The following is a 23530-nucleotide window of genomic DNA, read 5'->3' as shown; positions in this document are numbered from 1 at the left end:
AAGGACCTGCACACAGATCTCTGCAGCGTGGTGAGGACGGGCTCTGTCAGATCAGCTTGCTCCTCATCTGGTGGGCACGTAAATGCTGAACCCGACTCGGGAGGAACGTGTCGCGAAGGTCAGAGAATGCAGCTTGGAGCTGGAATCCCAGGTTCTAGTCTCCCTTGGCCCCAAATTCACTTTGTGAGTGATTCCTCTTCTGAGAATAGAGACAAACAACATCTGCGTTGCTTAGTCCATGGGCACAAATGAAAGGGCAAAGCCGTTTTGAACGAGGGCAGGGAAATCATTCACTGAACCCCTACTGTGTGCCGGCAGCTTTGCCATACCTGTTTTAGATGATTGCTAATCTCGGCTGCCCTGTAAGGTAGCTTTGGCCATCCCATTACAGGGGAAGGAAAGAGAGATTAAAGAATATGCTCCAGAGCTCACAGCTGGTAAAGAGAGAAGCTCTACTATCCTGATCACGAAACTTGTAAGAAATGCAGACTCTCAGGTCCCACGGCAGACCTACTGAATTAGAATCTGAATTTTAACAAGATCCCAGGTTTTCCACTGTGTTGATTTTTTTCTAAGTACTCAAATGCAAACACAAATAGAAGATGTCATGAATAATATAATAGTCTAATTACCTCTGGGAGCGAATTGTCCCCCAGGAAGGGTTTCTGAGAAACTCTGCTTCCTGTAGCCTGGGATCCAAATCTCCAGGCCAAGTCCTCAAGCAGGTGGGAAGTCAGAGGCCCAATTGGGCTGTTCTGCAGGACACACCTGCACAAGCTGGACCGCCACCCACCAGCCCCACCCGTCCCCGCCCCAGGACCCTCCCCAAAAGAGACAGAAGAAATCCTGCTTCATTGGTTGGGGAACTTGCTTCCCTAGACGGGTTCTCTCATTGAGAAAGTTGTGCAAGTCCTGCCCCCTGGAAGGCTTCCCATTTAACACTGTCGGCCCCCCACAGCTGGGAGGTTGACTTCACAGGCCCAGATTACCCGGCCATGGAAGTCACTCCCGCCAGTACACGTGGGTCAGTGACTCGATCTTGGCGCTGGCACAGGGCACGGCTGGCCGGACTGGCCGGGCTGGCCGAGCTGCTGCTGCCGTGGCTGCGTGTGCCTCCTTCACGAGAGCTCTCCATCATTTAGCTCTGCCACTGACCCGGAGCCAAGATTAATGGAGTCTGCTGTGGACCCTCAAGCCCTCCACACACACACCAGACTCACTGGCTCATCATTGTTCATCAGAGAGCTGCTGTGGCTGCTCTCCCTGCAGGGGGAGAATCCCACCTCCTCCAGGGCCCAGGCTGAGCTGCCCCCAGGAAGGAGCCACTGGCACTGAAGGTGGCAGGCCTTACCTCAGGGTTTGGTGCAGCAGCAGCTGGCACAAGGGACACAACCACACAGTGTATGACACTGCAGAAGCCAAGCCTTGGCTGGGGGGGCAGAGAACCAAAGTCTCCTCTTGCCCCAAGCTGACTCCCAAAAGAACTAGGCCAGGCTAGGCTTAGCCAGGGGGTTGATGGTGATGGTCTACCCAGTGCCCAAGCATCTGAGTCCAAGGGCAAGTTCTACCATTACTAACTATATGACTTTGGGTTACGCAGGTAAGCTCTCTGAGCCTCAGTTTCCTAAACTGTGCAATGGATTGAATGATACATAACAGTGCCCATCTCGTGTAAAGGGTTGAATAAGGTAATGAATGTTAAGAGTTTAGCAGATGCTTGGCAGATAGTAAGTGCTTAATAAATTATTGCTGTCATCGTTATTCAGCAGGCCTCCCCTGCCGCCAAGTATATAAGGTAAAAAGAAACTTAGGAATAAAGAAAAAGCTTAGCAAGATGAGCCAATCAATCTAGCTGTTTATTTGCAAGTCCCTTTTCTGAGAACCTCCTGTGTGCAGGGCATTTGAAATATGATGGGGACTAAGATGTGGCCCTGCACTCCTGGCTTCTAGATGAAGGGGGAGACTGGCAGATTCCCACTGCTGAAAGGTGGGGTGCTACGAGGAGGCCCACAAAAGGTGACCTAGAAGTTCCGGGAGCCGCATTTCAGTTCCCCTGGGGGCTCAGGGCAGGTTTCCTGGGGGTGGCAGGGGGTCACCGGAAGGGGGCGAAGCACGAATGCACCAACAAGGAAATGTGGACGTGCTGGGCTCACTTGAGAAGGACACAGGCGGGGAGAGCACAGGGCAGGGCCAGTCAGGAAGGACCTGTGTGTCTGCCCAGGAGCTGGGGCTTCATCCACACTGCCTGGCACAGGGGAGGTCCCTGGTAAATATTTACAGTTGTTGAAGAAAAAGATAATGATATGCCTCTGATGGATTTTGAGCCCAGGAGTCCTATGGCAGGTTTTCAAATCGGAAAGCTCCTCTGGGTGGCAGGGGAGAGGAGGGACAGGGGTTCCTGGTGCTCAAGGCCGATGAGGAAGCCCTGGAGAGAGCTGACCGGGCAGCCACAGGAGGCGGGAGGAGCGGTGCTGCCATTCCCGGGGCGATGGGTCATGGGGCCGAGAGGCCAGCCCAGAGGAGTGGAGCAGTGGGATCCGGGTGGTGGTGCAGCGAGACGGGTTTACAGTGGAGTGGAGAGGCACGACGACTTGATAAGGATGAGCGGTTGGCTGCGGGTCTGTTCGATGGTGAAGAGGTGGAAGCGGGTGGAAGAGGTTGGGTGGGGGTGGGGAACGGGCCAGGGGAAAAGGCAGAAGATTCGCCCGACCCAGGAGTGTCCAGGAAAGACCAAGGACTGTGGAAGAGGATTGCAGACGAGAGCAGGAACGAGGTGTTATGTTTGCACAGTCCTGACTACGGAGGCACTTGCAAACTGCTACGGATCAGCTTCTTTGCCCTCCCAATAATTCTTCATTCATTCAACACTTAACCCTGGTGCAGGCTCTCTGCCAGGTGTTGGAAAAGCAATGAGGAAATGCCTTGGCCCCTGCTCACAAAGCACTCCCAGACCAGGAAGGCAGATGGGGCGACTGTTATAGTTATTGTGCCCGTTTTGCAAAAGAGACCGTGTCTCGGGGTTTGTGACTAACTCAGGGCCGTGCAGCCAGTTTGTGGCAAAGCCAGAGGTAGAAACTCGTTTTGCTGATCAATATGGAAAAGCATTCATCACATCACTCCGTCTCCACAGAGGAGACTCCTAAAGAGCACATTTGAGCTGACAAAGCTTCCCCTGGTGTCACAAAACGGTCAGAGATCAAGTGAAGAGGCCCCACAGGAGACGGGAGAAGGTGGCCTTGTGGGGCCCTGGATGACTGGCCTCCTGGTCGGATGCAGTTACCCTGCGGGGACAACAGCCTGTGTAATTCAAATCCAAAACTCATTTGACAGTGCATGCACTGCATTTCCTCCTCACATCTTCCTGTAGAGGGTTTCTACCTCCCAGCAGCTCCCAGAGGCCCCCTGCCCTCTAGGAGGTCCTGGATTTCCTCATTAATCATCCCCAGTACAGTGCGATCCCCAGTACAGTGCGAAACCCGTTCTCAGGAGACAGCAAGGAGTGCGAGAGACCCTGGGCCCTACCAGTACCTCCTCAATGCCCCTGTTTGCCACAATGGAGGGAAATCCTAACAGAGGAGCTTCTGTGCTTCTGCCTTGTAGCAAGCCTCCTTTTCATACAGCTAGGGGTGTACCAGTCAATGCCCCCTTCACCCTCCCTGGGCCCAGACAGGGGCTGAGGCAGGGGAGGGGAAGTGGGAGGATTGAGCTGCTCACTCTGCCTCCTCCCATGCCCTCCTCCTCCCTCCCCTCCTCCTCCCCAGTCCTCCCACCCCACCCCGACTGGGCCACAGAGCTCTGTCCTTTCCGCCTCACCTACCCCATACCCTGATTACTGAGATGACAGAGCCCAGTGGGTGAGGAGCTTTGTAACTCTTTACATTTCTGGTTTAGGAGCCTGGGGCCCGGACTTCTAAGATGGAGTCCCAGTAGATCAGAGAGGATGAGCTCATTTCCTTGTAGACATCCTTGGGGCACGGCCCCTCTGCAGAGAGAATGCGCACCGCTAGGTGAGGTCAGAAGGAGAAAGCATTCCAGCTATGCAACAAACACTTGTTCTTTCATTCATTCCTTCATTCACTCAGACGTTGGGTTAGCCTCTAGGAATGTACAAAGCAGTCATGGTCTCTACTCTCATGAAACTTGCCATTTAGTTTGTTGAACACCTGCTATGTGCCCCTCTTGGGCCCTGGGTACTAGGGGAGACGCCAGCACAAGATCAGAGCTCATGATCCATGCAGATACCTGGCAAACACAAGCAATGCTATGCTGGGCTGCCCCTGGGGCGCCAGCACTGACCCCAAAAGGCTATAATGGGACATATGCACGTCTCTAAAGCCTGAAAGGTCTCGAAGGAAAGGGTTCATTTAGTCTCACTACCCTCCTTTCTTCCTATACCCGTTGTATCAAGATGACCCTCCTGATATCAGAACCTTTCTAGCTAGTTCCATGGGCAATGGTAAGCCTGTCCCTCCAGGGAACTTCAACTTAGGGGTGGAAGGAGAAGGTGTAATACCGAGGGAAGGGTGCCGGATGGGGGCTCCACCACCTTGACGGTGACCATCGGGCAGTGCTTCACCTGCCCAGGCCTTCATTTCCCCGTGGGGACAAAGCCACCTACCACATGTGCCACCCAAGATTGTGCAGACCTCACAGGTTGTGTTCAAAGTAAAAGTGACAGTGATAGCTTTCATCTATTGAGTGCTTACTGCATACCTAGCTCAGTACAAAAGGCTTTGCATGTGCTGTCTAGAGGATTCGCCCCTCTGGCTTGGAAAGGCTAACTGCCCGGGACTGCACAGGCGGAAAGTAGCAAGTTCTAGACTTGAGCCTGTCTACTCCAGTCAGACGGCTCCAATACCACCCAGCCCTGCCTCTGGCCAAAGCTCTTTACAGAATTAAAAAGGGGCCTACAGAGGCACATGTTGATTCTCCTCAGAATGCAAGTCCTGTGTGGGAAATGTTTCAGGCAGTGGGTTCCCAAGTGTACATCCTTCTTCCCGCATGTTATTGGGGTGGCGGGGAAGGTCCCTGGCTCTATCCCCCACCCCCCCACTCACCATTCCCTCTCCTGCAGGGATTGTGAAGCCACGCAGGACAGCCGAGCTGTTGTCGCAAGATTCATTTATTTTAATAAAAGTTAAATCTCCTCGGCTACATTTCCATCTAGAAGTCATCAATATTTCAGGACTATTGCTCAGCCCTGGGTGGCAGAGATGGCCCCCTCCGTGTTGGAGCAGTGGCTTCCAGTTAAAAGTTCACCACAGAAAATCTGATGCCTAATAAATTGGAGTCTTCCCTGCTTTAAATCATTTTTAAACCACGATCGCTGAACAGAATATAATTATTACAAACTGGCCATTTGTAACAGAGAAATCTCATTAAAACGATTCCATGCTGGAAAGGCAGGTGGGAGGAGGAGGTGGGGGGGATGGCATGGGAGGCTGGAAGAGTGGGGAGGCCTGAGCAATGCTTGGAAAGGACTTGTGTGTGTGTGTGTGTGTGTGTGTGTGTGTGTGTGTGTGTGTGTGTGTGTGCTTAATTACAGATTGAATATTTCTGGTGATTGAGCAGAGAATATAATCAACCCAACATTTCCAGTCCAGAGCAGAAGGGGTGGGGACCGGCAGGGCGACAAGGATAGAGGAATCTTCCAGATTGTCCTTTATTCTGAGCTGAGCAGCAAGCTCAGAGGTGGGCTGCACGGAAAGGGGTAGGCCAGACCTGGCCCCCTGCATTGGACTTCTGGTTCATCAGCCACCCAGGAAGGTGGCTGGAGAGATTGCAGGAGGCTGACAGCTATTGAGAATCTGTGGTTAATCGTCAAGAGGACACCGAACTTGAAATCAAAGGAACTGGGTTCAAATCCCAGCTCTGACTTGCAAGCTTGTACCTGTGGGGGAATTGATTGACTCAGAGTGCCCACGCCTCAGTTTTCCAAATGAGTGTAGTGCATCTCAGCTCAGCCAGACAGCCCTCGTCCTTAGCTCGGAGCCTATTCCAGACAATTGCCCTGACCTCTTCTGCTTTCTTATTCCAGTGTCTCCACCGTCCAGCCCAGGACACACCTTCTGGCCTCTTAGACTCAGCTCAGCTCCCTCCTCTGACTTCTTGATTGAAAACTCCTTGCTCCCTCCTGTCTGTAAGGAACCTTGACTGGAGGAGTCCCTGGGCTCCTGCATTGTGGTGGGAACTGTATATCCTCTACTCTTGGGAGGGTTCTTGGGAGCATTTTGAAACCCATTTCCAGGAGACAGCTGCTTTCACCTCTCCAGACCCCCGTGTCAGAGAGTCCTTTTGCAAGGGAGCCCCACCCCCTCCCCGGCAGTGTGTGCTCATGCATGCATGTACACACACCCACGCCTGCCCTCTCCCTCCCAGAAGCTTCCTGAGAGCAGGACAATGGGTTCTCTATACTGCCGGCCCCTGGCTCCCACTCGGCCCTAGATATGGTTAAGAGCAACACACTGTGGGCAAAGATCTTCCCAGACACCTACCGCATACTGAGCTGGAGCCTGCCACTTCCTGCTGTGTGGCCTTGAGTAGCTCACTTAGCCTCTCTGGGACTCAGCATCCTCTTCTACAAATTGGAGATGACAATAGCAACAGTTGTGCTCAATATGGAAGCGCGTCCTGCTGCGATGATGATGAATAGTCACCATAACCCTCCTCATTGCTGACCCGTCCAGGGTCATAGGGGGTGTGGGGGTGGGGAGGGCGGCTCTCACCTCTCATTTCTTCAGTCCAGGCTCTGTGCAGTGGGGGGCTGTCTGCATCCCACACTTCTCAAGCGCCTCTCTGTGATTGGCTGGGCAGCAGAGGCCCCTGGATGGGCTCAGGAGGGTGCTGTGGGTGCACGGGCAGCCAGGAGCCCCCGCGCCCAGGCAGGGGTGCACATGGGGCACACCTGTGTCCCGCTCCGTGGGTCTGTGGGCTGCTGTGCAGGCAGAAGCCTCCGCTGCTCCGAAATAGCTCCGCGGCGGTGGCGGGGTGGGGGGGCAAAACCAGTCGGCGTGGACCGGGGTGGGCTGCCGCCTGAGGGTTGCCAGGGAAACCGTGGCTGCAGGAGCCCCCAGCCCTTCGCCTCCTCGCCATGGAGACAGCGAGATGGAGGTAGCCGGGGTGACAGAACAGGTGGCCCCACCGTGGGCTCCACGGAGACCACCGTGACCCCCTACAGCCTATCACCGGGGGAGGGGACCACCTTGGGATCAATTTTCCGATGAGGAAACCATGTTCAAATGTCAATTCCCTCTCTCCCGCCTGTGGGCTGTTCCTCGCTCCATTTCGTCGATCCGCCCCCTCCTCTCTCCTGCTCCTGGCTTGCATCTCATCTGAGCACAAGGCTGACCTTTGAAGAAAGAAATTTGGAAGTGGTTGAGTAGTGCCTAATATAACCTCATCCCGCCTGGTGTTTTCCGGGAAACGACACCCCCTGAAAGGCAGGGGAGGTGTGTAGGGGACGAGAAGGGAGGGGCCCTTGGTGATTTTAAATGGGCTTTACCCAGGAGTAGTGGGGGTGTGGGGTGCACAGCCCTTCTCCTCGCCCCAACCCCTGTAGCCCAGTTCATTACCATCCGTAAGGAAGACCATTGCGTGGCCAATGCACGTATATTCCCATTTTGGAAAACTGTTCAAACTTCTCTCACTCTAATAAGTGGATTCCCTTCCCACCCTTCCGTCCTTTTGGGGTGCAGGGAGGTGGCTGGTTAAAAGCTGAGTTAGACCATCCAAGCCAGCCCCTGCTCCTGGGAGGTCTCACCCAAGGTGTCCGCAGGAAGGAAGGGCCTCACCCGTGGTCCCTGACCAGCGCCTTCTCCAGGATCTGCAGAGTCTCTCCAGCTCCAGCTGCAATGAAAGCCCCTTCTCAGGAGGGCTGGGCTCATGACCAAGGGTCCCTCACGTGAGTGTCCCAACTCTTTCAGTCTTCTCCCCATCCTTGCCCTTTATATTTGTCAGTTCCCATTTCCCAGGCCCTTTAATGCTTAATCTAGAAATGTTAGCTTGTTGTTCACTTGTGTTTGCCACAAGTCGTTGATGATTTTTCCAGGCAAGCAGAGAAGTCAGTGCTATGGACTCTTCACACTCACCAGTGTATAGAGGACGGTTCTGCTCCTCAGCTTCTCTAGGCTCCCACTCTCGCCACGCTTAGCCCATCGCCTCCTCTGGCACAGACCTTGCCCCTCAGCTCAATTCCTCATTGCATTTTAGGCATCCACAGCCCTCACCCCTCCTACTGGGTACCACACTGTCGGCTAGCACAACCCACCCACTGCACACCAGCCCGGCCATCTGTCCATCTGTCAGTCTCTCTGACTTGTCTCTTGCCCACTTGATGTTCCAGCCGTCAGCTGTGACAATCATATCTGATCATTAATAATGCAATAATGGAATAGTGACTGGAGAGACACTTGGATAATCAGCCAGCACAGGCTCATTAGTGGCATAGAACAATCACAGCGATGTAATAACAGATCCCAGGAAATTTCAATTAAACCTGGAACTTTGTTAGGGTTTCATTTTATTTTCAGCACAGCAAAGGACAGCATAATTGCAATCAACTACAGCCAATGCAAATCTCTTCCAAAAGAGACCCCATCCCCTGGGTATATGAGCAAATTAAGTCTCGCTCTTCCTTAGCTCCTGCCCATCTTAATTCTGAGTTGTCAAATGAATTCTTTCTGCACCCCGAAGAATCTTCCAACCCAGTCTCAGACATCTGGTAACAATAAGACTATTCCAGCCTTCGGTAGTGATGATAAAGGGGATGGTGCTGAGAATGAGCATTAATCAAGGGTTCGACATGTGCCAGGCACTGGGCTAAGTTCCTTACTTGGATCATCTCATTTAAAACTTTACTACAATTTATTGAGGTAGTGATTGATATTATCATTTCACCCCTGAGGCAACTAGGTTTCAGAGAAGTTAAGAAACACTCTGGGTAACACATTGCATAAATATTTAGTGGTGCCACCAGGACGCTAAGCCAAACCTGCCTGACTCCAAAGTCCACGTTTGCTTGATTGCTCTTGAGCTGTCTCCCTCTTCTCCATCTCTCCTCCTGACCTCTCTCCCTCCCCCCCTCCTCCCCACCCCCTCTCTCTGGATTAGGTATTGGGTGAGTCCAGAAAATTCTGAAGGGGGATGGAGTAACACCAGTCCTGTATGGCCAAAGCATCTGAGGTGGGGTCTTTGGTCTCCAGTCTAAGGTGGGCAGGTGCCAGAATCACCTAAGGTGGGCAGATTTTTAGAGAATAACTTCCCTGAATCCCACCCCAAATCAAGCCATTCAAACAATCTCTTGGAATGAGGCTCAGACATCCACATTTCTTCCAAAGCTCCTTCCATAATTTTGAAGCGCACTGTGCTTAGAAACGTTACCCAGTGCTTCCTCTCTTGGTTGTGGGGGGTTGGGGGAGGGAGATGATTCAAGATAGGGAGCATCTTTCCAGAATCCCTTAAATGACTGATCACATTGTTTCATACCTCTCTTTAAATTGACTCACTTTTTCAATTAAATGTTTCGGAAAACTATATTTTATATCACCACCGTATATGGGAAGCCATATCCCTCATCACAAACCAGAAGTGACTATAAAAATTGTTACCACATTCATCTCCTGCATCATCAGGGGAGCGGCTTCTGTCACCTCTCTAAGTCAGCTCTTCCTCTCCTCAGATGAGATCCTGATGATGAATGACAGCTGGTGGCACTATCGCCCCAAAACACCCATTCCAGCAGGAAAGAACCCTGGGGTGTGATCTGAGTCTGGAAGCATAGAACTCTATTCTCAGTCTTATCGTTTGGGAATCTTGTCTTCCTAGTTGGACTAAGTTCTAATAGTAGCATTGTCCTTCTCTGAACCTCAGTACTGACACCTGCAAAATGGGTGTCATGAAGCAAAAGGCACAATCTGGGGTTCATTGTGGTATGAGCTTCCTCTCCCTACAGGGGTAGGGGCAGAACTGACTATGGAGAGATAGAAAAGTCAGAGGACTGTGGCAATCGGATGTTCTATTTTGTACTTCAGAGTAGAACCACCTAAACCCATGTTAACATCTGCCACCACTGGCAACTTAAAGTTCTGGGTTTAGAGCCCAGTTAGATTACTTGGGTCTCTTTTCCTCACCTGTAAACACTCATTAAGCTCAGCTGGACGCTAAGAAATCTAAAGGACCATGACACAACCCTGCCCTCATGGGGTTCCCATTCTGGCCACAGGGTAGTCACAAATAAAGGCATGCGCCATGCTGCACTGAGTGCTAACTCTGATAAAGGGGCCTGGGGAGGGAAGGGGGGATTCAGCAGACACTCCCTTTTTGCAAACTCCCTCCTCCTGCCCCTCAACCCAGAGCGTGCCCACGCCTGCACTCAACCTTGTCTCTTAGGGTATCCATTGGTGGGTGGTCCATACCCGAGTGGGTGAGAGCACAGGCTCTGGCCCTGGACCATGGCATACGATTTGTACCACTCACGGCAGAGGACTGACCTTCGATTTCCTTTTCTGCACATAGGGGTCCTGTGAGGATTAAGTGAGATGGAGTCTGCAAAGCGCTCAGAAGAATGTGCAAGAGAGTTAGCGCCCCGAAACACTGCCTGTGGTTGTGAATATTATTTGTTCTAGTGGAAATTTTAGTTTTGGAATGGGACAGACCTGGACTTAAATACTGGATCTTGACCTTGAATGTAGATGACTATGGGCTCGGCTTCGCTGGGCCTCGCATCATCACCTGTGAAGAGGGGAGGTGGGGGCTGAGCTCACAGGCAGGAAGGTGAATGTGAGGTGCCTCCGTCCACTGCTTGAGCCTGAGCAGCGAGGCCACCACCAGTGTAGGGCCAGCCTAGGCCAGAGGTTTGGTTTTTGTTTTTTTTTAATGTAATTTTATTGAGATATATTCACACACCATACAGTCTACACAAAGTGTACAATCAATGGTTCACAGTATCATTTCACAGTTGTCCATTTATCACCATGATCGTTTTTAGAACATTTGCATTACTCCAAAAAAAGAATAAAAAGAAATAAAAAAAAAACCACCGAACATCCCATATACCCTACCCTCCCTTATTGACCACTGGTCTTGTAATCTACCCAATTTTAAGACTTAAGAGAGGTAGATGAACTGGATAGCATAGCATTTTCAGAGACAGATGCATCTATCAGTGGAACAGAAAGAACAAAACATCCACAAGTAGATCCATACAACCATGGGCATTTTTTTTTCTTTTTTGCAATATAGTTATACAATTATTACCAAAGACTAAGGGTACTGGATTACAGCTCAGCAACTTCAGGAATTTCCTTCTGGCTATTCTAAAATATTAAAAAGAAACATCTATAAAATGATCAGTAGTCACAGCCTTTTGTTAAGCCCTCATTCCTCTGTTACACCTCCTCCCTCTCATTTGATCTTTCTCTCAATCTTCAGGGGTGTCTGGGCAATGTCGTTTTAACTTCTTCACGCTGGAAAGGGGTGTTGGTCTTACAGAGTAGAGAAATGGGACCTGCTGATGTTCCTGCAGAGACTGGTACTTCTGGGTGTCAGGGCTTTGTCTGGCAATGAATCCGTCTGGAGGCCCTAAGTGTCTGAAAACATAAACTTACTAAGAAAAACCTTTATAGAGATTTAGCTAGAGCCCAGGGCACTCCCTAAGGTTTTCATGAATCCTGCTCATTGGGGTCTGGCATACGGTAGTTGCAACATCTGTAGGCCAAAGATTTGGGGTTCCTCCTGTCCACCCCTGAGGTCTAAGGATATAATGTTCCCCTTCTCACTTTCCTTGGCCACACCCAGCCCAGAGGGGTCCTTGCGAGGTGCTCTTTCATCTTCATGAGCCCCAATCACTGAAAGGACGGTGTGGGTATCTCCATGGCCACATACGCAGCCCAGAAAGAAGAGAGCTGCTGTCCCGTTATGGGGGTCAAGGCGAAGGGCTATGGGAGAGAGGGGAGGAGAAGAGGAAAGACAAAGAATACCCCCCTCTAATCCTTTTCCCAATCCTCTTCCTTTTCATTGAAACCCTCACCAGTGCCTTGAAACATTTCCAAGGGCAGCCATGGCATCCTGGAACGTCTCACAGAAGATGTGTTTGAATTGTGTTTCTACGTTGCCCGATAAACTTGGACCTCATTATGGAGCTGGTGGCGGCTCCTGTAACTGAGATGGAGGTTGCGACTCCATGGGCTCCTGTTCTTCCTGCTCTTCTCTTTTGAACTCACAGTTTTCCAGAAACTTCCCTCCCTGCCTCTGAGCCCCCTCTCTGCCTTCTAAGCCGGGATGTCCTCACCCCCACCCACCTGCGTGGTGCAGGACCAGATTTTCAGGCATCATGAGCTCTTGAAACACTAGGGCATTTACAATATAATTAATCGTCCCTTCTCGGGGCTCAGGGCTGAAGCTCCCATCCTTGACAACTCTGGAGCTGGAGGTGGGGGGTGGGGAGGGTGCGGTGCTGATTCCTGACCCAAGAACACTGGTATTAGAGCAAATGAATGAAGGCGTCATACCCAACCTCAGAAAGCCACCAGCCAGATCTCACCACCCTGCCCGTACTCCTGGGTCAAGAGATGCCCCATTCTCACCCCGCTGGAGCCACCATCTCCCTTGCCTGGCATTTCCAGCCGACTCTCAGTCCACTTCGCAGCACCCCACACTTAAGGCAAACAAGAGCTGCCTGTTTGAAACAACAACAGAAAACCATCAGCAATTATCTGTAGGAATGGGATGGAGAGTGCTGGGAACAGAAAGAGGAATTCATTTATTTGCTCCTTGCTTTGAGTTAGTTTTTAAATTGTCCTTCTGTAGATAAGGGCGTCGCTCCAGCAGCTCAGCCACAGACCACGGCAGATAATCTGCATCCGGCGGATCAAAATAGCCGCCGAACCAGATGGAGACCCACGGCGCAGCCAGGAAAGAAGGACAGTTCTGAGTTGCTGAGAGCGGGGATTTAAATGGAGGCCATGAAGTCTTCTCGGGGTTTCTGGGGTGCGAAGTGTGTGTGCGTCTGTAGGGGGCAGGGGCAAGTGGGGTGGGGGGCAGAACTAGGAAGACGTGGTGGGGTGGGGGCAGAAGTTAAGGAAGGGAAGGAATTGTTCACTTTGGCACTTTTCCTATAATTTTTTCCAAAATAATACCCCAGGACCCTCCATTTTAGGAACTAAAGGCTAATTCTTATCCTCACACTCCTTTCCAAGATTCCACCTTTGGGGAAGGGTGTTGGGGGCAGAGAAGGGTGGGTAGAAGTTTCTCTGATACAAGAGCAAGGGTTCGTATTCTTGACACAGACTCCACTACCTTCCCTGGACCTGCCTGTCCCTCCCTGTGAACTCCAGTGTGGTTTCTGGCTGACAAATGGGATGCAGAGTCCTCCAGGCTGTAAACTCCAGGAAAGAAGGGACAGAACCCCAGTAAGTAAATGCTGATTGGATGATCTAATGGATGAGTGAACCCATCGGACCCCAAGATCAGAAGGGGGGGGGGTGTGGACGTGAACGCAGACTCTCATTTCAGCCAACAATGATAGTTTGCTAAGAGACTCCTACTTTGCATTATAGGGACTTTGCAAAATGCTCCCACCCAGCAGCTTCCCTTCCCCCATCTGTCCAAGTCCTTGGCTTCGGGGTCACTCTGAAATGAGCACAGGCCAACCTCCCTGCTTCAGGCTGTTTTCTCTGGCTTTTTCCATGCTTCGCAGTGAGGCCGTGGGTCCCGCACTTTCGGAGAGCAGCTCTCCCACCTCCCTGGACGCCTCACCTAACGCGTGGGTGTCCTAGGGAGGGGTGCACCCTTCCTACCTGCACTCTTAGTCTGTGGCTGAGCCCTGTCAGCAGCCGGGGCTCTCACAGTGCCTGTCCTAGTTTGCCAGGGCCGCTGGAACAAGTTCCCAGACTGGGTGGCTTAGCTACCAGAAATTTGTTCTCTCCCCATTCTGGGGGCCAGAAATCTGAAACCAAGGTGTCGGCAGGGCCGGGCTCCCTCTAAAGCGGCAAACCATCCCAGGCCTGTCCCTTGAATCCTGGGGAGCGACTGGCCACCTGTGTAGTCCTCAGCTCGGCTCGGGACACAACTCAGCCTCTCCGTCAGTCACGTGGCTGTACTCCGCCCCCTCTTAGCGACTCTGACGGTATTTCCTCTGTTTATCAGGACACCAGTCATATCGGTGGAAGGACCCACCCTAACCCAGTTTGTCCTGTCTTAACTAATAATGTCTTTAAAGGTCCTAGTTACAGAGCAGCTAGAAGGAAAAGCCTAAAATTGTGGGATTGCAACCCATACCAAACCCTGAAACCTGTTCTACAACCAATTGTCATGTTGTGCTTTGAAATTTATTGCTTTTTTGTATACTATTATTTACATAAAAATAATTCTAAAAAGACCCTATTTACAAAAAGGGTCATACTCACAACACCAGGAGTTAGGACTTGAGCCATAACTAGGCCCCCAGAGAGCTGAGTCCTCAGGAGGGCTGGGTGAAGGAGGGCAGGGACCTCCAGCCCTTTATTTTTTTTACAAAGTCCTCACATGTAAGCGCTGACAGTGAAGGCGAGCTGGGCTATGGGAGAAAAAGAAATGGATGTAAAGGCAGGTCAGAGCTCAGGGGAGAAAGTGAGGGAGGACACGGGGACCCAATGTCAGCTCCCCCGAGGTGATTTTCCCCAGACCGTCTCAGGTCAACTCCCTTCGGGGAAGCTGTCGGCCCCGAGGCTGCACAGCCAGCTGCACCAGGGGCCTGTGCTCTACTCCCGCACTCTGCCTCCCAGCCGGGTAAAGGGAAAGGAAATTGGCCGAGTCAGCAAGGCCTGACCAGTGCACATTCCACTTTCTGTTTTGTCTACAGAGTCTGTAGCATCCAAAATTTCTCCAGCGACCGAATTACTTTGAAAAACTAAAAAAAAAGTAGGAAAGCACCTTAGTGGAAATGTCCCCTCCGAGAGTAAACTTACTCTCTAAACTGGGAATAATTCTCCATAGGCTACCCAGGGGCTGGAATAGGGGTTCCCTGAGGGCAGGAATGGAGCCTTGGGACATGCTGCTGCTCCTGGGCCCAGCTCAAGGCCTGCAGGTATTTGGTGGGAAGACAAAGGGGACCAGGCAGGGAGAGGAGGGTGGGAGCCAGGGGCTGCATCCCAGACAGGGGTCAGAAGCCCAGCTCTGCAGTGAAGCTGCCACCCAGGGGAAGGGACTCCAGAGTGGCCTGTGGAGGCTTTCCCTCCTGACCACCCTCTCCAGCCCTGACCCTGGCCCTTGGATGCCTTGCTCAGCTGCTGGACTCCCTGCCACACGCTGGCCATGCAGCCCTGGCTGGGCCTCCTTGCAGGCGAATCATTGGCCAGTCCCCTGGGACGGCTGGGACTTAATGAACTGCTGAGTCGCTGAGACTGCCAAGGCTGCCTTTGATGCCGGAAGTTCTGCTGAGGAAATCAATACCATTAATGGAGAAAATCTGGATTGTGACGTGGAGCTTTGGAAGAGGCCTCATGGCCATGTGACAGCCTCCCTGCTGGCTCCTGGTGCTGAGCCTGAAGCTGTGAGGGGCCCCACCGCGAGCTCCCAGGCCAGGATGGGGTCAGGATCAGCGGTCAAAAATGACAAGCCTAAAAAGGCGCAGAAAATGCTGGAAAGGAATAAAGTCAGTGCACCTAGCACAGTTTAACGTGTGCTGGGGAAAGGAGAGAGGAAGAGGGCAGGGTGGAAAAGGGGAGTCAAGGTGGGTCAGGGTGGGTGGCAGAGACAGGAGAAGCAAGCTGCATGCAAGAGCAGATGAGCAAGATGCCCGGCCGCCACGGATGGGGAGTTGGAACCTGATGGCATCACAGCAGGGGGTCTGTTGGGGTCAAGCGGGATGAGAAGCACCTGAGCAGTGTCCTAAGAGAAGGGAGTGATGGCAGAGTCTACGGCCAGGTGGTCCTTTCTAGCTCTCCTTCCCAAATGCCTGGCCCGCTGCACTCGGCTGGCGCATTCTGTCACTGTCACATGTCCTCCCACCCACGGCAGGACCAGGGGATGGGCTCAGTCAATATTGACATCAGCACCAACTGGCTCTGTTTTGTAGCAACTGTGTTCCTGTCTCCCTTGGGGTCTTCCTGCTCCCTTCACCGTGGCATTCAACATGGCAGTGAGGGGGCCCGCATACAGCTCCCTGCATCCTCTTCCCACCCACACAGCAGCCTGTCTGCGGAGCCGGCCGCCTCCCTGCCAGCCTGGACCAGCACACCCCACCCCTATCCCACAGCACCCCCAACTCAGAACCATCGGGTTCCAGGGCTGCTCCAGGCCCCTTGGAGGCCAGCATGGCAGAGGCTCTCTGTGGGTGAACCTGCTCTGTGGGTTTAGATGTAGGAGCCCACCCCACGCCGAAGCCTTGCCTGCTTGCTGCATTGTGGGAAAAGCTCTGTCCGCCCCTGGCTTGGGGCCTGAATTCCCTCCCGATCTCAATCAAGTCAGTTCACCTTCTGAGTCCTGGTTTTCGCACTTATGGCATCCAGGGTGATAACATTTGCCCTGCACAACTCACAGGACTCATTGGAATACTCAGATGAGCAATATACTCAAAATACACAACTCAAAAGATGGCATAAGGTGCTAGATGTATATGCATGTTACTCATTTCATGTGTTACCCTTGGCATGGCTCCATATTCATATCACACTACACAGGATCCTTTCTCCAGGGTCCAGAATGTCCCTGGATGCTCTTGAGGTGGCACTGTTTGACTCTGCGGGCATCTACTGGCCCGGGCAGGGACAGGGCTGGGTCAGGGCAAAGCCATAGGAGGAGACATCACAAACACCAGGTCCATGGAATTGCTCTGTGGCCTTCTCCATCACCGAGGGTGGAGTTTGATGGCCCAACTTGGAAAAACAGATGGTTGGGTGCTACCCAACGGGCCCCCTGCATTTGCAGACACCCTGAACCTTGCCTGGAGGTTGGTGTCAGGGACAGTGGGGGTGGGTTGTAAAGATTGCAAGGGGAACTGGTGATGTGTTAACTGGCCTTGACCCTGATGGGGGCAATGGGGCAAGAGGTTGGGTAGAAACTCAACCCTTGTGCTTGTCAGACACCAGGACTCGCTGTCTCTCCTTAGGGAGCTAATTCCTTAGAGCCTGTGGGTGTCTTCAGACGGGGCCCCAACCCCTGCTAGAACACCTAGGTCGGCTCCACCTGGCTCTTTCCAGCCCGGCCAGCTCTCACAGCTGGGAGAGGCCAGGTGAGGGCTCAGAGTTCTGGCTCCCTGACAGTACCACCTGAACAAGTCTACGTGTGCAGACGATCTTCTTCCTTTCCCCCCAGCCTCAGTCCAGAGCGAGGACTTGCTAATTGGCAGGAACCACTGCCCTCCTGTGGGAGGAGAGGAATGGGCAGGTGTTCTGGGGTCTGGAGCCAGAGAGCTGTTCTCAGAGGGGCAGGGCAGGGTGCTGATGTCAGGAAAGGATGCCAGCCCAGGGGTTCAGGCCAAAGCTTGGGACTTAGTGGAGAGAGGCAAGTCTCAGCAGGGCTTTTTGCTCAACAGTCTGGAACAAACAGGCCCAGCCTCCTCCCCAGCTTTGACCCTTGGGGTTCCAGCCAATTCCCCACCTCTTGTAGGGACCTGGGGCCCAGGGCTAGGCAGTAGCCAGGGAGCAGCAATTGCGTGCAGCACGTTCATTTCAGTTGTTCCCACAGTGGCAGAAGCAGCCTCCATGGCCTCACCCCTGACTGTCCTCAGCCTCATCTCTGTGCTTCTGGGACTCTCAGCCATACAGCTTGCAGGGCTGGGAATCTGCCTTTCCAGCGCAATGAGACGGCCTATCCATCAGGGCTGTGAGACGGCCTCGGGAAGGGCCGATGCACCGTGTCGGCTGAGGAGCTGGGGGTGAGACGGACTCCATGCCCGGCTCCCAGGGAACATGACTCAGAGAAGTGGGAGAATTCCCCCCGGGGACTGGTGACAGGGGCTCAGCAGGAGGAGTCAGCTGGGGCCACTGCAGCCTTAGCCAGGGCTGCTCAAGTTCTTGCCCCAGAAGACAAGGATGTCACAGAGAGGGCAAGTCACTGCATCTACCCAAGCCTCAGTTTCCACATCTGAAAAATGGGCATGCCTTAGCTGCCTCCCAGATCCATTGTGAGCAGAAACAGTCATCCACATCAAGAGAGTGCAGTGAAGTGTGTGGCTCATTGCAGACAAACCTCCCTCCACCTCATCCCCAGACACAGTTATCTTTCCCCCTTTGCTCTTCACCTTTCCTCTTCTGGACTTTAGTTTCCTGACTATAAAAGAGGTGAGCTAAAATGATTCTATTGTATCTATGACCACCAGCCCCAGACCCCATGTCACTTAAAAAAAATTCCTAGTGACTCATGGAGCCAGACCCCTCCACACACCCACACGGACACCCAGGCACGTGGACCCTGTGCTGCAGAATGGAATTTCAACCCTGGGTGACACGTGCTGGTAAATATAGATTCATAGGTTTTCATTAACAGTTCTGATTTATCCCCTGTTTATCATCCAAACTGGGACTTTTTTAGAATGAAAGGGTTGCCTGGACAATTAGAAACCAGAAACCTCCTGGGAATCCTATCAATACTCATCAGGGCCTCTCAGAATTATTTCGAGGGTACCCAGGAGTCACTAAGGCTAAGTCCTGCCCAATCTCACACGATCTCTTAGGTTAAAGAAGCCTTCCGTCCCCACATCCCTGCCAGGGGTGCCTTCAGTGTGTTGGGGCTCTGCTCTGGGAAGACTCCTGTGCTGCCAGGCCAGCTTCTCTGCTCCTTGCGGGGCCATTCCAGCACCCAATGCTTCCTTTACTCTCTACTCTCTGCCCTGTCATCACCTCTCTGCCTCTCACACACACTGCAAGCATTTGAGCATGGGAAGCCCCAGGACCTAACACTGCCTGGCATATAAAAGATGCTCAATAAAGTGGACAGGAATTAAAAACAGATGAATGACCCACCTAGGAGAGGGAACTAGGCAGAGAGTAAGGGGTTAACTCAGCTCCTGGTGGAAGCTGGGGGAAGCCAACTTAGCAACAAAGAAGAGAGCTGTTGTTTCCTACCAGGCAAGCTAGAACAGACTTCTGCCCTCTCTTCTCCCCCACGCACACATGTCTGCGAATGGCCCATGGTGGTGGGCCAGGGAGCTGACATCTCCATGCCTGCAGGTGACAGGCAGAGAGGACAGTCAGTGCTTTGTTGAAAGGCTCTCAGACTTGGCATCTCTGCACCCAGAAAGGCAGGCAATTCAGATCCCTCCAGGGACTGCTCCCCTCTCTGGCTGCGCCTCCTCCAGCAGGGCCCATCTCAGCCATGGTGTCCAGACTGGGTCTCCTGTGCTTTCTAGCAGCCTGCTGGGCGCCATCACTTGTCACTTGACAATGGAGAAGATATTTCTCTATTCTTCAGCCCAGATGCGCTTTAGCAGTTGCTATCCCTAGCTGTGATAGAAATCCATTGAGAAAGCCCTGGAGGGAAGCCCTGCAAAGCCCTAAATTGGACACTAAAAACAGATAAAAGCTGGTGGTTTAAAGGCTTTATGTGAGCGCCATTTGGGGGAAGGAATGAAAACAGGGATTTAGTTTGTCCTGTCCCACCAACACACTTTGGGCAGCTGTAGCCTCAGATTTTAAATTTTTTGTGTACCTGCTATATGGATCTGAGTGGCCAATGAACCATAGCTGGCGTGGAGAGCCTGGCCGTGCTCCCCTGGCCTCACTGCTGCCACCAGCCTGTTACCCCCTTGCACTGCCAAGTGTGGGGGTCGGCACTTGAATGATTGAATGGATGGGTCCTAGCCCTGTCCCAGCCCAACAGCTGCCCCCAAAGATTACCAGGTTCGGGGTAGCAGCATTTCCTTAGGGGGAGCAGTCCAGGACCTCACCGGACCTTCCTTGCATCCAGTGGTGGGAGGAGCATATGTACCCGCATGATTGCCTCCCTGAACTTGACTTTTCCTCATGCCACTGCCCTTTGTGGCTGCTACCCTCCGGCCAGAAAACTTGGGATCCATCCAGAGAGATGGGAAAGCCGAAAGGAGAATTCCAGGGTCTTCAACCCAAAACACAGCCTGTTTAAAGTGGAGTAGCCAGGAGTATACGGCAAGCCTGCAGCTCCCCTTGGGTAAATAATGGAAAGTGCAGCTTTTCTAATCAAAAGGATAGGTCATTAGTTTCTCAAAAAAATTGCTGTGGGAGGAGGAAGGGTGATGCCAAACTTATTCTAATTCATTTGTTCTCAACCCACACATTCGAATTACCCAGGAAGCTTTTAAAACTCCCAGTGCCCACGCCACAACCCAGACCAATTGAATCAGAATCTCAGAGGTCAGACCCAGGCTTCAGCATTTTTAAAAAAACTCTCCAGACATTTCTAATGTGCAGCCAAGGTTGAAAACCACTGCTCTAATTGGCCAGACCTACTAATAAACATGTAGAGGCTGGGGTGCAAGGGCTTTTACCTTTTTCAGGACTATTGCCACCCCCACTTTATTTAGACCTGAAGCGGGGGACTTGAAGGATGACTGATGATGAAAGGTTAAAAACGCCACCCTTTCCTTCCCATTTTGCAGGGTGAACCTGACCTTCGTAAGCTGAGCATCAGGATTTACTATTAGACAAGGGCTGGGTCATGTCCAATCTGGCAGGGCCCTTAGAAGTCATACAGAGTTTCCATTTAGACCCGTTTCACAGGTGAGGACACAAGGAGAGTGAGGCCGTGACCTAGCTAGCACCAACAAGCACTTTTCGGAGTCTGGGGTTTCAATCCTGTGTGTACAATAACGCTTGTCTTGAGCTTCCAGATCTATGGGACATCCAGCTCTGCCATTAATTGGTGGTAGTACAGCACAGCAAAACCCTTTGGTTTCTGGTAATAACCTCTCCATGAAATGCATTCCCTAAGAGGGGAGAGGAGGAATCATCATAGCCCAGAATTGAACAGAGCTAGTCTTGAATCTTGGCCCTGCCATTTAGCTGCAATGTGACCTTGAAGATACTCTTAGCCTGCCTGAGCCTCAGTTCTCCTCATTAATAAGTGGGGAAATGAGTAATTACCACATAAAGTTGTTGGGTAATGATTCAATGAGATGATGTGTGCAAAGTACCTGAGTCATGCTAAGAGTTAAGCAGCAGTTATTCTCCCCCTTCCCTTCCTTCCTCCCAGTCCTTTCCTAGAATCGAGCTCTGCTTTCAAAAGGTAGAACCAACAACCTCAGCCTATGGAACCTGCACTGACTGGCCTATGCCCAGTGCAGGCCTTAGCTACGTGGAGGCATGTCCCCAAATTGGATAGGATGGGAGATTAGGGACTTGACTCTTTCCCCAAGCTAATCCTCTGGGTTATAGTAGAAAGGATTAGGTCAAGCTTCTTCTAACAGGAATGTTCCCAGGAGAGCAAACCTCTGTGCAAAGGGTTCTCAGTTCCTAGCTGGCACTTCCAGCCCCCCACCTGGTATCCTTCATGGCCACTGGCCAAACTGACCTAGAATTAAATAAAATAGTTAACTAATTATTCAGCAAGTATCAGTTGAGTGCCTACTCCCTCCTGGGGATACAGCAGTGACCAGACTGACCCAGCTCCTCTTTTCAGGGAGCTTCCAAGTAAAGACAGTCTTTGGATGGGTAATTTTAGCTCAGTGGGGTCAATGCCATGCTGTGGGAAGGGACTGAGCTTTAGGCACACTAAATGAGGAGTACTTAACTAGACTTGGGGTAAGCCAGGAAAACTTCCTGGAGGAGGTGACTACTAAGCAGAGACCTATAGAAGGATAAATAGGAATTATTTATGAGACCATCCAGGGAACCGAATGATATTCCAAGAAAGAAGAGAACAAACATTCACAGTGAAGAGCATAGGTGATATAAGGCCTTGTACTTTTTATATATATATATGTTTCAGAGTTGTTGCTTTTTTTTTTTAACTTTTTTATTGCATAGTATAGCATATATACAAAGCAAAGAAATAAAAAAGCAATAATTTTCAAAGCACTCTTCAACAAGTAGTTACAGGACAGATCCCAGAGTTTGTCATGGGCTCCCATACGATCCTCTCATATTTTTCCTTCTAGCTGCTCCAGATATAGGAGGTTGAAGGGCTTGAATATTTTTTTATCATCACGATCAACTTTTTTTCTTTCTTTTTTTTGTGAAAAATAACACATACACAAAAAAGCTATAAATTTCAAAGCACACCACAATTAGTTGTAGAACATATTTCAGAGTTTGACATGGGTTACAATTTCACAATTTTAGGTTTTTACTTCTAGCTGCTCTAAAATACTGGTGACTAAAAGAGATATCAATTTAAGGATTCAGCATTCATATTCATCTGTTAAATCCTTAAGACCTTGCATTTTGATAAAGGGATGAATTCTATGTGAGCAGAACTTAAGTGGAAGAACTGCTGGGAGATGAGGCTGGAGTAGCAAGCAATAGCCAGATCACAAAATCCTTCCAGGCTACAGTTCTCAAGCTTAGGTGTGCATGAAAATCATCTGGAGGGCTCATTGAAAGCAGATTGCCTCAGTTGTGACCTCTTTCTCTCTCAGCCAACACGACAAGCAAACTTACTGCTCTCCCCATATCCACGGTGAACATGACTCCCAGGGATGTAAACCTTCCTGGCAACGTGGGACAGAAATCCTAGAATGAGCTGGGAGTCAGCAACAAGGGATTGAGAAAACCTTCTCAACCAAAAGTGGGAAGAGAGAAATGAGACAACATAAAATGTCAATGGCTAAGAGATTCCAAACAGAGTCGAGAGGTTATCCTGGAGGCTATTCTTACACATTATATAGATATCACCTTTTTAGTTAAGGTATACTGGAGAGGCTGGAGGGAGCTGCCTGAAAATGTAGAGCTGTGTTCCAGTAGCCATGTTTCTTAAAGATGATTGTATAATGATATAGCTTTTGCAATGTGTCTGTGTGATTGTGAAAACCTTGTGTCTGATGCTCCTTTTATCTACCTTTTTGACAGATGAGTAAAACATATGGATTAAAAATAAGTAATAATAGGGGGAACAAATGTTAAAATAAATATAGTAGATTGAAATGCTAGTGATCAATGAAAGGGAGTGATAAGGGGTATAGAAAAAAAAGGCTAAAATATATTGGGTAGATGGAAATACTAGCAGTCAATGAGAGGGAGGGTAAGGGGTATAGTATATATGAGTTTTTTTCTGTTTTCTTTTTTTTTCTTTTTCTGAATTGATGCAAATATTCTAATAAATTATCATGGTGATGAATATACACTATGTGATTAAAAAAAAAAAAACCAACCAGATTGCTGGGGGCAGTGCAACAGTGGCTCAGTGGCAGAATTCTTACCTGCCATGCTGGAGACCCAGGTTCAATTCCCAGTGCCTGCCCATGCCAAAAAATAAAAAAAAATTGCTGGGCCCTCCCTCCAAAGTTTCAGGGTCTGGGATGGGTCTGGGATGGGGCCTGACAATGTGCATTTCTAACAGGCTCCTGAGTGACACTCATTTCTGGTTCCAGCACCACCCTGGTCCAGGCCATGCTAAGTAGTGAGGACTCGACCCTGAGAGAAAG

General features: G+C 51.0%; 1 long non-coding RNA gene across 1 annotated transcript; it reads left to right on the top strand.

The window, feature by feature from the left end:
* The first annotated feature begins 12801 nt into the window (after positions 1-12801).
* On the top strand, positions 12802-22680 carry LOC143643284 (uncharacterized). Its single transcript, XR_013156192.1, has 3 exons — positions 12802-12984; positions 13284-13406; positions 22526-22680. It is a non-coding gene; the product is annotated as an uncharacterized LOC143643284 (long non-coding RNA).
* Positions 22681-23530: the final 850 nt, after the last annotated feature.

The sequence above is a fragment of the Tamandua tetradactyla genome, chromosome 8 (genome assembly GCF_023851605.1).
Source record: "Tamandua tetradactyla isolate mTamTet1 chromosome 8, mTamTet1.pri, whole genome shotgun sequence".
Classification (NCBI taxonomy): domain Eukaryota; kingdom Metazoa; phylum Chordata; class Mammalia; order Pilosa; family Myrmecophagidae; genus Tamandua; species Tamandua tetradactyla.
This window is presented reverse-complemented; position numbering and strand designations above follow the sequence as displayed.